We start from the raw sequence: 20,752 nt of genomic DNA on the forward strand, positions 1-20,752 counted from the left end.
AGGTGGTTCTGGTTCTCTGGTTGAATTGACGTGGAATGACCCAACAGGTACACTAAGTCTGAACAACAATACCCATCCCTCCTCCCTGATATCCAGACAATATTTTCCCCTAGTTATTTTCGGTTCTATTGCGTCATTTTTACTGTTTACCCACACTTGACCATGACTATGACAACAGTGGAAAAACCACAATGTAGCCTGTGAACGTGAAAGTAAGGTCTGTCAACCGGTCATAAGGAGAGGGGAGCTTATACAGCCTTGTATCTGTAGTCTTGGAAAATGGCCTCCAGGCTGGAGGAGGACCTCTGCTGTCCTGTGTGCACTGAGATCTACAAGGATCCCGTCATCCTGACCTGTAGTCACAGCTTCTGTAAAGTCTGTCTGCAGACGTTCTGGGAAACCAAAGGATCCAGAGAGTGTCCAGTCTGCAGAAGGAAGTCATCAAGGGATCCTCCCCAAATTTGGCCTTAAGGAACCTGTGTGAGACTCTGTCTGACACTTTCTTACAAGAGAGAGATCAGACACTTGTACTCTGCAAAGACCACAAGAGGAAACTGGAGCTCTTCTGTCAGGATGATCAGCAGCTTGTGTGTCTGGTGTGTCGAGACTCAAAACTACACAAACATCACAACTTCAGTCCTGCTGGAGAAGCTGCCTCTGAGATCAAGGTAAGACTCTTCAGTCACAGACTGGCAGCACCTTCTTGCATGTCCTCCTCTCAGGAGACATTTTTACTGTCCAGCCATTTCGAGGCACTCTGTAGATTTAACATTATGCAGTTTGCACCACTTGCTGGATAATTACATAATTTTGAGTCTCATCTAGTCACATGATTAAATAAATCTACTTATAGTAGCACACACACATTTGCAAACAGACACATAGACACCCACACACACATACAGTAGACACCCACACGCACACACACAAACACACACACGCACAGACAAATGCACAGTTACTCTATGCATTTTCCCCTTACTAAAGACTGTCTGCTCAGGTCTGTGGTTAATGATTCATGGTTTAATGGCATCTAGTTGGGGTATGTATGAGAATGTTTGCATGTCACACTAAAGTGATGTGTTCATTTCAGGAGGAGCTCAAGGCCAAGCTGCAGCCTCTACAGGAGAAGCTGGAGGAGTTTGAGGAAGCTAAAGTGACCTGTGATGAAACAGCTGAGTATATTAAGGTCAGTGTTCTAGTGTCATACGAGTTCACTGTTTGTAAACATCCAAGGATTCTTCTGTCAGTCGTTTCATAATGCCATGACCTGGAGACCATATTGTCAGGTGACATATTGCTGGTGAATCATCAGGTGCTTTGTTTCCTACCTCTCTGCCATCTCCCCCAGTCATATTTAAGTCATATTAATCAATAATATTTTCTGTATTTTATCATTGTGTGAAACTTCACTCATGTAGCTGATGTAATTTGATTCAGACTCAAGCCCAGAACACAGAGAAACAGATCAAGGAGGAGTTTGAGAAGCTTCACCAGTTTCTACGAGATGAAGAGGCAGCCAGGATAGCTGCACTGAGGGAGGAAGAGGAGCAGAAGAGTCAGATGATGAAGGAGAAGATTGAGAAGATGAACAGAGAGATCTCATCTCTTTCAGACACAATCAGAGACCTAGAAGAGAAGATGGGAGCTGATGACATCACATTCCTGCAGGTAGGAACCATCCACTGGCTGTAAGGTGTTAGATCTCTAACTCTAAGTCCAGTGATAATTTAACAATAGCACATCTGGCTGTAAGGGTGTTGGATCTCTAACTCTAAGTCCAGTGATAATTGAACAATTGCACATCTGGCTGTAAGGGTGTTAGATCTCTAAGTTCAGTGATAATTTAACAATAGCACATCTGGCTATAAGGGTGTTAGATCTCTAAGTCCTGTGATAATTGAACAATAGCACATCTGGCTGTGTAGTTGAGGTGACCTGCCCATGCCATCCACCCCATTCCATTATCCTGATGTGTGATGTCATCTTTGGTCTCATTCTGCCGGGTTTGTGTCAGTGGTCTCTGATTGAGTGTGCTGTTGATATGGTGTGAGATGATTCTAGAGAGGAGAGCAGGAACACAATAAGATGGGATAAGAGCAACACACACACACACACACACACAGTATGGCACTGCTGGGAGCATCATTTAAGTGTGGGTTTGTGTCAATGATCTCTGATCGAGTGTACTGTTGATATGGTGTGTTGATATGGAGTGTTGATATGGAGTGTTGATATGCAGATATGGTCTCTGCTCTGTGTTTGGTGGCTTTACTGTTGAGGTCTGATAGGTTTGATTTGATTTGATTTGATTTATTTCTGGATCAAAGACAATAAAACAGTAATCCAAAGGATGACATGCTAAAGTAACATACTTTGCATTTCCAGCATGGTCCTAGGTGTTACACATACACATTACAGACAGGAAAACAAATAGACAAGACACAGACAAACTGTATTTGGAAGAAAAAAGACAATAAAAGGTTGGGGGTGAGGAGGCCAGTTATCTTGGATGCAATGTGGGTGACACGTATGAGTTTGAAGCAGTTGGAGGCAGTTACCATATTGTAGCAGCAGGGGGAGCAGTAGAGGAGAATGTGTTGGATATGATCTGTTACAGCAGTTAGTTGGGTCATCTATAGCAGTTCCGTGACCGTGGAGAGCGAAGGTTCGTTTCTCACTAGATTTGTTATCTATAAAGGTTAAAGAAAAAAATTAGCCGGGGTGCCCCTCACCTAATCTAATTTTGCTGCCCATAACTGAACTCAGTTGGAGCAGAGCTTCCATTTGAGCCTAATATTACAACTCTATGACGATTTTGAAACATCGACATTTAAAGAGCCAAAAATTGGTGGCCATCTTGAATTTGAATGTCAGAAATAGGTCAAATCAATAAATCTACATCATTTATGAATTTCTTGACCCAAATAGTCTCTCAGAAACCATGTGTTATGCAGCACTGTGGACAAAACCATTAAAAGTTAATTTCCAGCAGCTACGGCAGCCATTTTGGATATAGGGCTCTCACAAAATGTCCCCACATTTTGTGAGGGGCACCGCTATTTTTTTTCTTTAACCTTTATAGATAACAAATCTAGTGAAAGCGAACTTTCCGCTTCCACGGTCCGCGGAACTGCTATAGATGACCCAACTAAGTAGCAGGTGGGGGGCAACAGAAAGGGCTTTTTGAGTTTGGGGACTATTTTGGCTCGTTTATCGATGTCAGGGGTGTGTTGATCAAAACAGGGTGAGTGTTGGGTATTTGAGACCCCATTTACACAAGCATGTGTATTTTTTAAAGCGAAGACATTTCCCTACATGTGAGCCTTTCATTTTAGGCATAAACGGAGAATTAAGCCCGAGATACGGTTATCCAAAAACTCCGCCAAAGTGTTTTTTTTTAAAACTCTGTTTATCGTTTGGTTCTAAACTGTGGTAAATGGAGTTTTTGGGCAGCCAACGTCACAGTATCGACAGAAGTACATAAACGTCGACCAATGTTTACATTTACATGTTCTCCCGTCTGCGACTTTTCAGGGTTCTGATTGGTTAATGTGAGCTTGAGGCTATCGTTAGACTGCCACTGTGGTTTGGCGTGCTCATGACAGCATGTATGTACACGGGTTAGGTGTAAACACATTTAAAAAATGGTCTTGTGTACATGCAGTATTATTTGCAGTGTTTGCAAATAGATGGCCAATATTTGTTTTGGAAAATACCCTGCTTCGTGTAAACGTAGTTTGAAACTCTCAACACTTTACCATTTCAGCAGATTAGTTATGAATGCAGGTGGGGTTGTGGGTGATGCAGATTGATTATGAATGCAGGTGGGGTTGTGGGTGATGCAGATTCGTTATGAATGCAGGTGGGGTTGTGGGTGATGTAGATTGATTATGACTGTAGGTGGGGTTGTGGGTGATGCAGATTCGTTATGAATGCAGGTGGGGTTGTGGGTGATGCAGATTGATTATGACTGCAGGTGGGGTTGTGGGTGATGCAGATTAGTTATGAATGCAGGTGGGGTTGTGGGTGATGTTATGGCTGTTCTGTGTGTTCTGGGGGGTGTTGATGAGGAGTTCTTTGCTTGGTTGGGAGTTGGACAAGTGAGAGCCTTGAAACACATCCAAACCTCCTCATCATATGCACACTGACCCTTCTTCACTACAGGTAGAGTGTGTTTGATACCACATCATTAGTTCATGCCATTGGCATCCTGCTACATGTAGCCATAATCAATCAAGTGATCATCAAAGGAACGAATAGATCTGATCAACATTGGTGCAGTGCTATGGGAAGACATACTACATTGTGTGTGTGTGTGTATGTTGGGGGTTGGGGGCGCTTGATTAGAATCTTTTCAATATTGTGTCAATGTGTCAGTCTGTAACAAAAATAAAAACAGTGCTATAGGATATTTAAACATTCAATATTGACCAAGATGTAGCAAAAAGATCTCTAGACTGGGAAGGTGCTTGATTAGAATCTTTTTAGGTATTGTGTCAATTGGTCAGTCTGTAACAAATATAAAAACAGTGCTATAGGATATTTAAAACATTCAATACTCACCAAGATGTAGCAAAAGACCTTAGACCTTATTATACCAATACTATTTAACCTACTTTCTCTTTTCTTATTTTCCAGAACTACAAGAGCACAGTGGAAAGGTGAGTGATCTGCCTCCTGTCTCTCTCTCTTCTCTGTGGATCTGAACCCAAACACACAGCAGCACAGACTCCTGAATGTTATTCCAGAGCCCAGTGCACACTGCAGGATCCAGAGAGGGTTTCAGGAGCTCTGATCAATGTGGCAAAGCACCTGGGCAACCTGAAGTTCAGAGTCTGGGAGAAGATGCAGGAGACTGTTCAGTACAGTGAGTAGCCTACTGTATTTAACAAACACATCTTGCAATCATGGAAATGGGACCGACTCTGTGTGTGTGTGTGTGTATACGTGCATGCGTGTCGCATCATACAAACTGCCTGTGACGGAGCGCAGTAAAAACGGTTGAGTATGAACTCTGAGTCTGACTGCCATACTAAGGAGCCTGGCTCTTTGGCGTTTGGGTCAGTCTGCAGTAGTGTTAATTTCGTCAGACGAGACTAGAGAAAAAATGTTCGTCAACAACCTTTTTTTCCATGACTAAGACGAGACGATGACAAGACTGCACTAATGTCCTGAAACACTGACTAAGACTATCTTTAAGATGCATTATTGTTGCTGAAAAAAGACAGAGACTAAAATGTTTGCATGAAATAAAAACTAAGATAAAATCTCTCTTCATTTTCGTCTAAAAAAATGAGAAGCCAGAATAGCTGTTACGCTTTTCAAAATATTCTGAACGAAAGTTCAGGTTCATGCGCAGCAGCTTTCCTGTAGGCTAGTCGTGCTGTTGCTGCAACTGGACATTCTCTGCTGCAACCCTGTACCTAAACCACATGGAACAAGAACACTGGAGATTTCTGCCAGAGTTAGCAAGCTAACTACCTAGGCATTAGGCCACAATGCTACATACCCAGAAGTTGAAGCTTCTCTCAGACATATACAGATTAACATCCCCAGAATGTCCATACGAAAATTTTCAGCAAGTAATGTCAACTATTTAACTAGTTACACTGATGATGCAAAGTTTGCTAGCAAATAAGCTAATATGGAAAGTTCGCTAGCAAGTTAGCTAAGATAGAGAGTTTGTGTGCGTTTTTGGGCTGATATTGCCATCTAGCGTGATGGAGTAAACATTCATGCCAGGTCTAAGACAGTGTTTCTCAAACTTTTCCAGATGAAGGACCACTTAACTAATCAATAAAAAGAAACGCACGGACTACCTAGCTAAAAACAATTAAAAATAGACCTAGCAGTATATTAGCCTACACAATACTCACTGAACCACCTTGCTTATTGTCTTTGCACTTTGCTTAATTGTGTCAGAGGATTCATATGATTTAAACTGGCATATCTGACATAGACAGTGTTGTAGAACTGTTTGAATTTACATACAAGTTGGTTCAATATTGCAAACAACTCATCTATATTATATTTTACCAGGTCTGCTCGTGGACCACTTGGGATAACTTATGGACCACCAGTGGTCCCCGGACCACACTTCTTTGTGAAACACCTGGTCTACTAAGATCATGACAGTGGTCCAGTCAAATCTTTTTACTGTCTATGGTCAAATCCCAGCCGAGCTATAACTGTAGCTTCGACTTACCTGTGCATGTAAACATACTGACTGACTGGAAATAATTTGTTATAAAAAAAGACTGAAATGTTTTGACTTAAACTGACTAAGATAGCTTTAGTTTTCTTTTGACTAAAACTAGACTAAAATTTACGAGACTTTTAGTTGACTAAAACTTGACTAACAAAAATTATATTTGAATGACTAAATATGACAAAGACTAAAAAGGACATTTCGGCCACAAGACTAAGACTAAGACTAAATTAAAAATAGGTGACAAAATTAACACTAGTCTGCAGGCTTATATTCTGACCCCCGGTTTGAGACCCGTAGTCACTGTTCTCTTCCTTGCTACACATGGTGGCCAGAATAGGCTGGCTGTGAGGTCATCGGAGGCGCAGGTGCATGAAGAACATGGGCACGCCTCTGAAGGGAAGGAAGTGGAGGAGCTCAGTCAGTTACCGTTGAGTCACTGATCTATAAAGAACAGTGGGTTGAGTATGCACTTACAGGGGTTAAAGTGGGGGAGCGGGAGAAGCACAGTTCCGCTTCACCCTCAGATGAATTAATAATAAATATATTATTTCATACCAACAATTATTATTTTTATTAGGTTGCCCCTAATCTGCCAAATCCCACTTTAACCACTGAGTATGTACTCTATCAATGCCTTAGAATAGTGTGATATAGAAACACAGAGGTAGAGGGGAGGTTGAGTATGCACTTCCATCACACACACACACACACACACAGGCATACTCTCTCACACAAACACAACACACACACACACATACACACATACACACTCAAACACACACACACACACACACACACACACACACACACACACACACACACACAAGCACACACTAGCACACCACAAACACAATACACCACATACATACACACAATTCACACACTGAAATTACCACACACAAAACTAAAAACCACCACACACACACACACACACACACACACACACACACACACATTTACACAACAACAACACATTATCTTATAAGCATTATAGTTTTATAACTGTTTACACACGCTTTCAAACTCTGTAAATTATTTTTTCAAAAACTCCACACACAAAAAACCAACAATTGCTCACAATAAATGCAAAATGCCTCAGATTCCAGCAAATGATACACAACATTCAAAATGTCTTAAACACATATCTTTAAATCAAATATTAGTCTCATTATGTACACTTTTGTCATGCATAATATGACATTTTGGATACATCATGTACATACAATTGTTGCTCAAAAAACGCTCTTTCTGTCTTTTCATAGGCTTTATGTATTTCCATTAAAGAGAGAAAAGCTACGTATCTACAGAGAGAGAAGAAATACACAGTAAAAATGCAAGCAATATTGAAACCAAAAAATAGTGATTTTTCCCAAATAATTTGCTGTTGCAATACAGTATTTTACAGCCAACAAGAAACAAAGCAAAGCAAAATACAATGACTACCAGATGTACATGGAGTTCTGAAAAAGCTGATTTTGGGTTTGGCGGAAATGACTGACTACTATCACCATAGCAGTACTTTTGCTTTTTTCCAAAGAAAAAGTGTTCAGGAGCTCTGATCAATGTGGCAAAGCACCTGGGCAACCTGAAGTTCAGAGTCTGAGAGAAGATGCAGGAGACTGTTCAATACTGTACAGTGAGTTGCTGCTTCCAGAATATACAAATACCTAATAAGTGATTGTCGCTACCCCATGCCATATGTTGCCGCTGGGCATGGGCAGTTGCTAGCTCACTGGTCAGGGCTTCGAGCCGAAACCAAAGGGTTGCCGGTTCAATCCCCTGACCAGTAGGAAACATGTGGGGGGGAAGTGGTTGAGCACCGCTCTCCCATGCCCACACATCCACGGCTGAAGTGTTCTTGAGCAAGGCACCTAAACCCCTCACTGCCCCCCTCGAAAGCCTGCAGCAAGGCAGCTCACTGCTCCAGGTTATTGTGTGTTTCACCTCACTGTGTGTTCATTGTGTGTTTACTAATTCACAGATGGAAAATGCAGAGACCAAATTCCATGTATATGCAAGTATATTTGGCCTATAAACCTGATTATGTGTACATGACACTTTTATATTATCCAAATTCTCTTTTACAATCTTAATAATTCTATGAAAGGTGCCATATCTAAGAACTAATTACATATGCTTAAAACGGGCACATTCCAAAAAATCAAAAACATTTAAGAGCATTACTCTGGCAGTCCAAAGGTTGCACTACTAGCTGTGCGATTGGTAAATAGGTGGAGGGCAGTGTTGCTTCTCCAAAAGCACAAACTCAAAACATATACAGTATTTGCAGGCTGCAAATGAAAAGTTTTGAAATGTAAATATCCTGGCTATACCCATTGTTAAGTGAGGCCAGTATTTGAAAATAACATGTTTCTTTATCTCTGATGCCATACCATGGCCATTTTGATTTAGTGCCTTTACAGCACTTTTGGTATGTATTCAATTCAAACTACCTATTGAAGCTTATATTTCCCCTCTGAAACTACATGATGAATATGAAATGTAAACATGAATGTCAAGAAGCTTAATGTTCATTTTGTCAAACACATATGTTACTTATCAGCATCAGTTGTATAGGTTAGCTGAGGTCTTAGAGTATCTTTTATGTCTGTAAAATGTTGTTAATTTTGACGAACATTGACTGAAAGAGGCAGCAATGAATGTTGAGGAAGTAGAAACTGAACATTACATTTACATTTAAAGCAACTTACATTATGTCAATTTAATAGGACATTCTCCCTGGAGCAACTTGGGGTTAGGTGCCTTGCTCAAGGGCAGAACAGCGGAGGCCGGAAGTGAACCCAATAACCTTCCCGCTACTACATGCTAGCCCATCTCCCTTAGCCACTACACGCTTATCCCCCCCCCCCCTCCCTATTGAGACAAGTGTAGAAAAACACATAAAAACTGTATGTGTGTGTGTTGTAACGTGACTAATCTGGAATCTTTTATTTTAAATTTAGAGATTCAATTGTCTTCTGGGGTGCCAGTGTATTTGCTGCCAATTCAAATGTAGGCCACCGCTAGAGCTAAACTATCACACAAATCAAAACCACACAACACGTTTATACTGCTTCAAATCATATATTGTGATAGTTTAAATGAAACCAAAAATATTCATACACAACTTAAATAATCGATATCCCTCCATACAATCAAAAACAAAATGCTATTTAAACAAAAAGGAAAAGTATGAAAGAGTCTGAGTCACTGGAAGGAAAGTGAGTTGTGGAATATGTTGAATTAGTTGTATACTGGTGGAAGGAAACGGAACTCGAGATGAGTGCTGAGTTACCAGCTGGAGACTAGCCAGGAGTTGCAGAGTAGGCCTACGACTTGAACCAGGGATCTTCGCAAATACCCCGCCGGTATACAAGAGAAAGGAAACATCTTGCCATGCTGCCGACCATTCCGGCGCGGCGCAACACAAAAGTAGTTTGAGCCGGTCCTATTTTGTTTCAGATCCGCTGCTTCCATAGTAATTCCTCAAAGGGGATTAATCCACAAGGGTACGCATCCAGAGGAATCCAATGTAACTATCCAGTGAAATCTCTTAAAATGCTCCCGCCATATGTCTCACATGCCCTCGTAACTACTCTCTCCGAGCAGAGCTTCCTGTACTACGCGCCCTGTAATACGCCTCGCAGGTTAGGCCAAACAGCCTTTATCGCCAGCTGACTGGCGGACGCTAACCTAATTACGCTTAAGCAACCCGGTTTGATAAGCTTCAGTAAATACATTTTTATTATAAAAAATATGGGATGTCCGCCACTCTTCCCCATGGAAAACAACCCATGGTTGGTTAAACGCCAGCTAGTCAATTGAAATCTTCATCGAATCCCACAATAGAAAACTCAATACAGACTGTTTCCAGGCTTATCCCGCCTCTGTTGGTAAACACTGGTTATTCTGTGGTCTAGTGAAATTCCTGACGCCCTTTTCACCACTGGTACCTGATGTAAATGTAAATGCTCCAGGAGCATGGTAGAAAGGATTTTACGCTTCTGACGCTTGGGTAACATCTCGACTGTCCTACCGATTCAGATGGTGGCTAATGGTGTCTCGTCCGCATCTATCTCTTGGGAGGTAAGTTACTTTGTTTTGAATTTGTTTGACTTCGCTTGTCTTTTTCCAAACTGTTATGTTGAAAAAAGCATTTAACACAGGTCTATTATGTATAGCATTAGACACATGTGAAAAGGAACAAAATGTTTCTTTTCTTGCAAAATTGACACACTTCTCGCAGGCTTCCAACAATGCGCGCTGGATGTCATCATTAGCTTAGGCCAGTAAGCCACTTTTACGGTCGCTTAAATGTCTTAAAGATGCCTTTGATGTGGCGTTATCTGACAAAACATGGTAGGTTTGCAGAAAAGAAGAAACTAGAGACTTTGGAACAAAGATACTGAAGTCCTTGGACGTAAGTCTCTATGGACAGCAGCTCGTCCTGAACAACATACTTCTCGATTCTGATGTTACATCCTCAGCTAACTTTCCAACAATGTTTTGTATCAGCTGATCATGTTTCTGTTGTTCACAAATCAAGGAGATGGAGATTGGAAAGTCTTTAAATTCAACATAGCTCTTGCACGGGAGGAACATGAGAAAAGTACAGGACTCTCCTCGTAGGATCCACAGGAGATGTCATGGAATTCAAGCATTGTGGCCCAGCAAGCTGCGAACGAAGCCACCAGACCGCTGGCACGGGTTCAAGGGAACGCGGATCCAAGAGAATGCTGACCATGAAGGTTTCTGCGGAGATCAGCAGTAGCTGGCAGTAGCGGGTGCCTTTGTCGACAGCAATGCTCAGCTCACTCAAGGGCCACATCGCTGTCCAGGTGGGCAAAATCTACAGCACAGACATCGCCCGCCAAGTAGACTTGAAAGTTGCTGAAGTTGATAAGCATGTAACTACTGCTCCACCTTTGCTGCGAATGTCAGCAATTTGCGCGCCGTTTCTTGCAGTTTGAATTCTAAAAACATCGCTTGGAAGCTTTTTAAATACATACAAAGTTAAATCCACTGTCTATACAATTGCTACTATTAAGGTTGCATGAAGCTGCTGCAAACTTTTATTCAATAATTTTTTCTCAATAAAAGATGCCAAATCTGTCATAAGTGGAATCTGTTCCACATCTGTTTTGACAGCAGACTGCTGTTGTTCTTCTTGATCACGAACTTGTTATGAAGAACTGACCAGCTCTCTTAATGGGTTAAGCTGCGAATCCCACTTCTGCCCAGAAGTATGCACAATCGACACCAGGTGGTAGTGAACTTCGCCGTTGAGATTGAGGTAGGCTCAGGTGATAATAGCGCCTCCATTTCCCTGGAACGTAAGGAAAGCGAGCAAATTCAAAGGAACACTTGTGTTTCAGGAGACAACTCGTAACCCAGCCTATGTAAATAATGTTGTGCAATTAGATAGAGGTGGATCGGAGACAGTTTTTTAGTTAAAGTGACGCGGAAGTGCTGGCGCGAAGCCGCTCAGGGAAACAGGCATAAGAACCATAGCATATAGCAACTCTTTAACAGCAAACCCAATATTTAACAGTCCATAAACACATATCACATTTCAGAAAAATCACAGATCAATAAAATGCCCAGTCCATTATCATAAAGTCTCACAAAATCACGCTTTTTTTTTTCCCTCTTGCATGTGTGTTTTTTTATCCACATAGGGCAGAGAGTTCTTTCAATGTTCAAAAAAGGTTTTTTCAGTCCTATAATCAGATCCCAGTCTTTTCTGTATTTAGTTCAGCAAAACACCAGTGTAGTTAAGGAATGTTCATGGTTTCTTTGGGAAAACGCCTGTGTGGTTAGTTAGACAGTGTCCCTCTGTTAACTATGTTCAGGTCCCATCTGTGGGGTGCCATTCTGTAACGTGACTAATCTGAATCTTTTATTTTTAAATTTAGAGATTCAATTGTCTCTGGGGTGCCAGGCAGTATTTGCTGCCAATTCAAATGTAGTCACCGTTAGAGCTAAACTATCACACAAATCAAAAAACCACTAACACGTTTTATACGTTTCAAATCATATATTGTGATAGTTTAAATGAAACCAAAAATATTCATACACAACTTAAATAATCGATATCCCTCCATACAATCAAAACAAAAATGCTATTTAAACAAAAAAGGAAAGTATGAAAGAGTCTGAGTCACTGAAGGAAAGTGAGTTGTGGAATATGCTGGAATTAGTTGTATACTGGTGGAAGGGAAACGGAACTCGGAGATGAGTGTTGAGTTACCAGCGGGAGACTAGCCAGGGGAGCTGCAGAGTAGGCCCTCGACTTGAACCAGGGATCTTCGCAACACCGCCGACAAGAGAAAGGAAAACATCTTGCCATGCTGCCGCATCCATTCCGTCGTCGCTAACACAAAGTAGTTTGAGCCGGTCCTATTTTGCTCAGGATCCGCTGCTTCATAGTAATTCCTCAAAGGGATTAATCCACAAGGGTACGATCCAGAGGAATCCAATGTAACTATCCAGTGTGAAATCTCTCTTTAAAATGCTCCCGCCATGTCTCACATGCCCTCGGTAACTACTCTCTCCGATAGAGCTTCCTGTAATTAGCGCTCCCTGTAATTAGCGCTCCCTCGCAGGTTAGGCCAAACAGCCTTTTATCGTCAGCTGACTGCGTGACGTTAACCTAATTGGCGTTTAAGCAACCCGGTTGGATAAGCCTAAAGTAAATACATTTTTATTATAAAAAATATGGAGCGGTCCGCTACACTCTTCCCCCCATGGAAAAACAACCCATGGTTGGTTAAACGTCAGCTAGTCAATTGAAATCTTCGCCGGAATCCGACAATAGAAAACTCAATACAGACTGCTGTTTCCAGGCGATCCGGCCTCTGTTGGTAAACACTGGTTATTCTGTGGTCTAGTGAAATCTCTGACGTCCTTTCTGACCACTGGAAAAATTGGATGTAATGAAACGTTCAGGAGCATGAAAGGATTTCTTACGCTTCTGACGCTTTGGGTAACATCTCGACTGTCGCCTGGATTCAGATGGTGGCTAATGGTGTCGTCCGTACTCCATCTCTTGGGAGGTAAGTTACTTTGTTTCTTTTGGAATTTTGTCGTTGACTTCGCTTGTCTTTTCCAAACTGTTGAGGTTGAAAAGCATTTAACACAGGTCTATTATGTATAGCATTAGACACATGTGAAAGTGGAACAAAATGTTTCCTTTTCTTGCAAAATTGACACTTCTATAGGCTTCAAATAAATCGTTGATGTCACTCCACATTTGTGGCCAGTAAGCCACTTTACTTAAGTCGCTTAAATGTCTTAAAGATGCCTTGATGTATGTTATCTGGACAAAACATGGTAGGCTTGCAGAAAAGAAGAAACTAGAGACTTTGGAACAAAGATACGTTGAAGTCCTGACGAAGTCTTGGCGAATAGCAGCTCGTCCCCTGAACAACATGCTTGATTCTGACATGTTACATCCTTCAGCTAACTTTCCAACAATGTTTTGTATCAGCTGATCATGTTTCTGTTGTTCACAAATCAAGGAGATGGAGATTGAAAAGTCTTTAAATTCAACATAGCTCTTGCGGAGGAACAGCGGAGAAAAGTATGAGACCTCCCGTAGATCCACAGGAGATGTCGCGGAATCCTACAAGACACAGGCCCAGCAAGCGCCAACGAAAGCTTCACCAGACTGCTGGCACGGTTCAAGGGAACGTTGATCCAAGAGAATGTTGACCATGGAAGGTTTCTCATGGAGATCAGCAGTAGTGGTTGGCAGTAGCAGGGTGCTCTTGTCGACAGCAATGCTCAGCTCACCTTTGCGTCACATCGCTGTCCAGGTGGGCAAAATCTACAGCACAGACACGCCCGCCCATGAAGCAGACTTGAAAGTTGCTGAAGTTGATGTTGCAACTGCTCCACCTTGCTGCGAATGTCAGCAATTTGCGCGACGTTTCTTGCAGTTTGAATTCCTAAAACATCGTTTGAAGCTTTTTAACACAAAGTTAAATCCACTGTCTATACAATTGCTGTCTGCTAAGGTTGCATGAAGCTGCAAACTTTTGCTCAATTTTTTTCAATAAAAGATACAAATCTTGCTTCCAAGTGGAATCTGTTCCGCGTCATCTGTTTTGACAGCAGATCAAGATGATTCTTCTGATCGTCCAACTTGTTAAGTGAAGAACTGACCAGCTCTCTAATGGGTTAAAAGCGTAAATCCTAATTTCTGCCCAGAAGTATGCACACCGACACCAGGTGGTAGTGGAACTTCGAAGTAGCAGATTGAGTAGGCCTAGGCATAATAGCTCTCCATTTCTGAATGTAAGGAAAGCGAAGTTAAAATTCAAAGGAACACTTGTGTTTCAGGAGACAACTCGTAATCTAGCCTATGCAACAATGTTGTGCACTAGATAGAGGTGATCGAGACAGCTTTAGTTAAAGTGGACGTGAAGTGCTAAGGGAAGCGTTCAGGGAAACAGGCATAAGAACCATAGCATATAGCAACTCTTAACAGCAAACCCCAATATTTAACAGTCCATAACACATATCACATTTCAAAATCACAGATCAATAAAGCCCAGTCCATTTATCATAAAGTCTCACAAAATCACGTTTTTTTTTCCCTCTTGCATGTGTTTTTTTTTTATCCACATAGGGCAGAGAGTTCTTTCAATGTTCAAAAAGGCTTTTCAGTCCTATAATCGTATCCCAGTCTTTCTGTAGCGCAGTTCAGCAAAACACCAGTGTAAGTTAAGGAATGTTCGTTGCTTCTTTGGGAAAAAACGTCTGTGTGGTTAGTTAGACAGTGTCCCGCCTGTTAACTATGTTCAGGTCCCATCTGGGGTGCCATTCTGTAACGTGACTAATCTGAATCTTTTATTTTTAAATTTAGAGATTCAATTGTCTCTGGGGTGCCAGGCAGTATTTGCTGCCAATTCAAATGTAGTCACCGTTAGAGCGAAACTATCACACAAATCAAACCACACAAACACGTTTTATACGTTTCAAATCATATATTGTGATAGTTTAAATGAAACCAAAAATATTCATACACAACTTAAATAATCGATATCCCTCCATACAATCAAAAACAAAAATGCTATTTAAACAAAAAAGGAAAGTATGAAAGAGTCTGAGTCACTGAAGGAAAGTGAGTTGTGGAATATGTTGAATTAGTTGTATACTGGTGGAAGGAAACGTGAACTTCGGAGATGAGTGTTGAGTTACCAGCGGGAGACTAGCCAGGGGAGCTGCAGAGTAGGCCTCACGACTTGAACCAGGGATCTTAAGCAACACCGGCGACAAGAGAAAGGAAAACATCTTGCCATGCTGCCGATCCATTCCGTCGTCGCAAAACACAAAGTAGTTTGAGCCGGTCCTATTTTGCTCAGGATCAGCTGCTTCATAGTAATTCCTCAAAGGGATTAATCCACAAAGGTACGATCCAGAGGAATCCAATGTAACTATCCAGTGTGAATCTCTCTTTAAAATGCTCCGCCATGTCTCACATGCCCTCGGTAACTTCTCTCTCCGATAGAGCTTCCTGTAATTAGCGCTCCCTGTAATTATTAGCTCCCTCGCAGGTTAGGCCAAACAGCCTTTTATCGTCAGCTGACTGCGTGGCGTTAACCTAATTAGCGTTTAAGCAACCCGGTTGGATAAGCCTAAAGTAAATACATTTTATTATAAAAAATATGGAGCGTCCGCTACACTGTGTGTGTGTGTGTGTGTGTGTGTGTGTGTGTGTGTGTGTCTGCGTGTCAATGAGAAGTGGTCTGGGAACCAAACGTTAATTTTCTCGTATTTGAAAAAAATGCCCAGATCCGTTTATTGGGTGCCACGGATGTCTATCAAATGCGTCTGTGCATAGCTCATCATCGTCTTGCTTTCCCCCCTGTTCTGTGATTGGTTCCCTATCTCAGGTGAAAATTTGCTCCATGGTCTCCAGGCTGCCTTAGCAGCGTGAATCAAATCGCGCGCAAGGCAGCATGGGAACACCCAGGCTACAGCTCAGGCTGGAAACCTGCACATTCCTGCCGTTACAAATCTGTGGGAACCAATCGCAAACTCGCTTCATCCAGATCGTTGGTCTGATTGGTTGAAGCGTGCATAGTCATTTGAACTATACCCATTGATCATCCCTCTTGTGCAGTAGAAATACAGAGCAGACTCCCCAGACTAATGTTCCATCTTAAAAGATTGAGTTTGGTGTGGTGATAGATAGCCAGACTAGGCCTAAGCACTAGCAGGCCATATTTTTGATGTAACCTATCTACACTGGGAATGTAACAACATCCACTGTTCCCACTTCATCCTGTGTGGATTGACAGTAAAATGTTTCAAATGGCTCAGTATGCAGATGCTCATGGTGTGGACTCCAGGAGGGAAATTGATAAGTAAGAAAGTAAATGTTTATTTGTATTGGCTTACATGTCACTGAGGGTGCTGCACTAAACCACCCGATTAGATTAATTGAAATTAAATTAAAACACTAAGTTTTGATGTGTATTAATGTGATGTGTAAACAATACTGTACATGAATGCAGATTTCTATATGAGTTGGCTTTATAAATGCCATGAGGGGTGAATAATCCATATCTCCTGTGTGATTATTGCCATCTAGTGGTGACTATTGTGTAACTACATGCTCCCCTTTCACCTGATGTTTCCTGTTTCTGATTCTGTTCTGAAATGGGTGGTCTTTATGTTGTGTATATCATACATTATTTTTTAAAAAGATGAAGTAAGTAACAAATAAAATAACATTAAAAAGCATAAACAGAGTAAATACTTTTTATTTTTATAATATAAGTGTATTGAAGTGAATTGCATTGTATAATTGGTAGTACTGATGCCATGAAATTGTTTTGTAGTTAAGTAAGTATAAGTATATATACTCTTTTGATCCCGTGAGGGAAATTTGGTCTCTGCATTTATCCCAATCCGTGAATTAGTGGAACACACTCAGCACACAGTGAACACACAGTGAGGTGAAGCACACACTAATCCCGGCGCAGTGAGCTGCTTGCAACAACAGCGGCGCTCGGGGAGCAGTGAGGGGTTAGGTGCCTTGCTCAAGGGCACTTCAGCCGTGCCTACTGGTCGGGGTTCGAACTGGCAACCCTCCGCTTACAGGTCCGAAGTGCTAACCAGTAGGCCACGGCTGCCCCATATTGTTCTAGTTGCTTACAATAGAAGTGCAATGAAACACCCCCCACATGTGTGCTTTAGCTCTTTACAGCCTTCTACAGTATAGTCACTATACTAGTACACATACTATAGTGTGTACAAAGATGTTCTACAGTATAGTCACTATACTAGTACACATACTATAGTGTGTACAAAGATTTTCTACAGTATAGTCACTATACAAGTACACATACTATAGTGCCTTCTACAGTATAGTCACTATACTAGTACACATACTATAGTGTGTACAAAGATGTTCTAAAACTGATAGTTCCTTGATTGTGATTGGCTGAATCACGTTCAATGCCGTTGTAAAATCCAGCACAAACATACACCTTGACCACATTCCGTTCTATATTAGGCCTGCTGCGCTACCATAACTTGATACAAAAGTTAAAGTAGCTGCGTCTCGACGTTGCTTGGCGACCATTCAGATAGAGGAAATATATTTCTTGGCGGAAGAATGACTATTTATGAATAAATCGTTAGATTTCTCGTTGTTCATTTCTCGGGGCGTATTGCTTAAATATATTATTAGTCTGGGATACAGCTCAGGGTAGAGTTGCTGTGTACAAAGCTGATATATTATTATCCTGGAATGCAGCTCAGGGTAGAGTTGTTGTGTAAAGAGATTATATATTATTAGTCTGGGATGCAGTAACCCACCTCAGTTAGGTGAAGCACACACTAATCCCGGCGCTCGGGGAGCAGTGAGGGGTTAGGTGCCTTGCTCAAGGGCACTTCAGCCGTGCCTACTGGTCGGGGTTCGAACTGGCAACCCTCCGCTTACAGGTCCGAAGTGCTAACCAGTAGGCCACGGCTGCCCCATATTGTTCTAGTTGCTTACAATAGAAGTGCAATGAAACACCCCCCACATGTGTGCTTTAGCTCTTTACAGCCTTCTACAGTATAGTCACTATACTAGTACACATACTATAGTGTGTACAAAGATGTTCTACAGTATAGTCACTATACTAGTACACATACTATAGTGTGTACAAAGATGTTCTACAGTATAGTCACTATACTAGTACACATACTATAGTGCCTTCTACAGTATAGTCACTATACTAGTACACATACTATAGTGTGTACAAAGATGTTCTAAAACTGATAGTTCCTTGATTGTGATTGGCTGAATCACGTTCAATGCCGTTGTAAAATCCAGCACAAACATACACCTTGACCACATTCCGTTCTATATTAGGCCTGCTGCGCTACCATAACTTGATACAAAAGTTAAAGTAGCTGCGTCTCGACGTTGCTTGGCGACCATTCAGATAGAGGAAATATATTTCTTGGCGGAAGAATGTCAATTTATGAATAAATCGTTAGATTTCTCGTTGCTCATTTCTCGGGCGTATTGCTTAAATATATTATTAGTCTGGGATACAGCTCAGGGTAGAGTTGCTGTGTACAAAGCTGATATATTATTATCCTGGAATGCAGCTCAGGGTAGAGTTGTTGTGTAAAGAGATTATATATTATTAGTCTGGGATGCAGTAACCCACCTCAGTTAATCTCTATTGACATGATATAATCCTCTAATAACAATAGCCTATAATGTTATTTATGTTTATTTATTTTGTTTGTAAAGGATAGTGAAGAGTGTGTCTATTCTAATAGTTCTCAAACCTTCACTCTGCTTAAGGATTTGAAAATTAAGCTACATATGTCAGTTTTTAGGTTTCAACAAAAATCCTACTTGTATCACATGACAAACAACAGTGTCTATTCCCATAGAATACTCATTCACAGAGTTAATGTTTCGGGATGTAGAGTGGACTTTGCATTACACACCCATTTGTGAGACTATGCTAACCAATCTGAGTCATTCTGTACCATTAAGGCTCCTCCCTCTGACTCATTTGTGCCTGTGGTCTGGCCTCTTGCTGAAGCAGGAAATGAAAGTTAAGCTGATCTCGTTTCACTGGAAATGAGTGTTAAGCTTGTTGTTTCCTCTCTTTTCCTGAAGCTGACAGTAGAGCACAGGTGAACACTTAGGCTCAATCAGGCTCCAGAGATGACCAATCCACCCCCCAGATTGGACATCTGAAAGACTGAAGGAAGAATTTTGCTAAAGGACTCAGGACTCTACTTTCCTTCAGGACGTCATAGTTAGGTGCTATCACAAACTTTACAGTGAGTTTATAAAATGGCCTCCAAGCGTTCTTTCCCAGAGGACGATTTATCCTGTCCTGTGTGCTGTGACATCTTCAAGGATCCTGTCATCATGAAATGTAGTCACAGTGTGTGTAAAGTCTGTCTGGAGAAGTTCTGGGATACCAAAGGATCCAGAGAATGTCCCATCTGCAGGATGAGATTCACAAAATCAAATCCACAACTTAATTTGGTGTTAAAGAACCTGTGTGAAAGCTACTTACAGGAGAGAAGTCAGAGAGCTTCAGCAGGGTCTGAGGTGCTCTGTAGTCTGCACAGTGAGAAACTCAAGCTCTTCTGTCTGGAGGATAAACAGCCTGTGTGTCTGGTGTGTAGAGACTCAAGAGCACATAAGAATCACAACTTTAGTCCTGTTGTTGAGGTATCAAGTGATTATAAGGTAAGATCTGTTCCATGGTTTTATTTATTATATTATTTAATCTTTTTATATTGGATTACATGTCACTGGGGGTTTCATTCATGAAACCTTATATGAATAAGGCTTATAGAAGAAAGAAAAATTACTAAACAAAAGAATTATCACTCTCTGCACATTTTATGCGATCTCTAAATTGTCTGTTTCCAAATGGCACTCTGTGCTAAATCATACTATGAGGCAACATGAGCTATTCTGTCTGGGTGATACCTGGCCCAATTCATGAGATGATTAGATAGTTTAGGCTAGAAAACACTAATCCTGTGTAAAAGCACTGTAGTCTATGATAATACATGTTTTAATTCAGGTACAAAATAATCTAATGCTGCAGCATCTTTACAGGTTTTCTGTCAATCATATGCTGTGGAAGTGAGATGTTTTTAAGTACAGTAATCACATGCAGGCACATGTACATGCACTTATAATATCAATAATATAATATCATGACAAAATATCAAAGCTGAAACTGAAACTATCAAAATGTAAAGGGATATTCAACCATTTGGGGAATTACACTCATTTTCCACCTCCCTTGAGTTAAACAATTGATTCTTACCTTTCTCTAAATAGTAAGCTGTCATTGTACTTTGTCTTCCATCATGACAATGTACTGAATTTGAATTCAATGTTTATTTGAGTTGTTGCAGCATAACTGTTTTATTCTTCTTGTTTCAGGAGGAACTGAGGACACAGTTGGCCAAGCTGAAGGAGAAGATGAAGAAACATAAAGAAACTAAACTAACCTGTGATAAAACAGCAAAACACATTAAGGTAAA

At 41.1% G+C, this 20,752-nt stretch overlaps 1 pseudogene; it reads left to right on the forward strand.

The window, feature by feature from the left end:
* Positions 1-248: 248 nt before the first annotated feature.
* LOC125291590 overlaps positions 249-20,752 on the forward strand; it is a 76,702-nt pseudogene continuing 56,198 nt past the window's right edge.

The sequence above is a fragment of the Alosa alosa genome, chromosome 3, assembly GCF_017589495.1.
Source record: "Alosa alosa isolate M-15738 ecotype Scorff River chromosome 3, AALO_Geno_1.1, whole genome shotgun sequence".
NCBI classification, from domain to species: Eukaryota; Metazoa; Chordata; class Actinopteri; order Clupeiformes; family Clupeidae; genus Alosa; species Alosa alosa.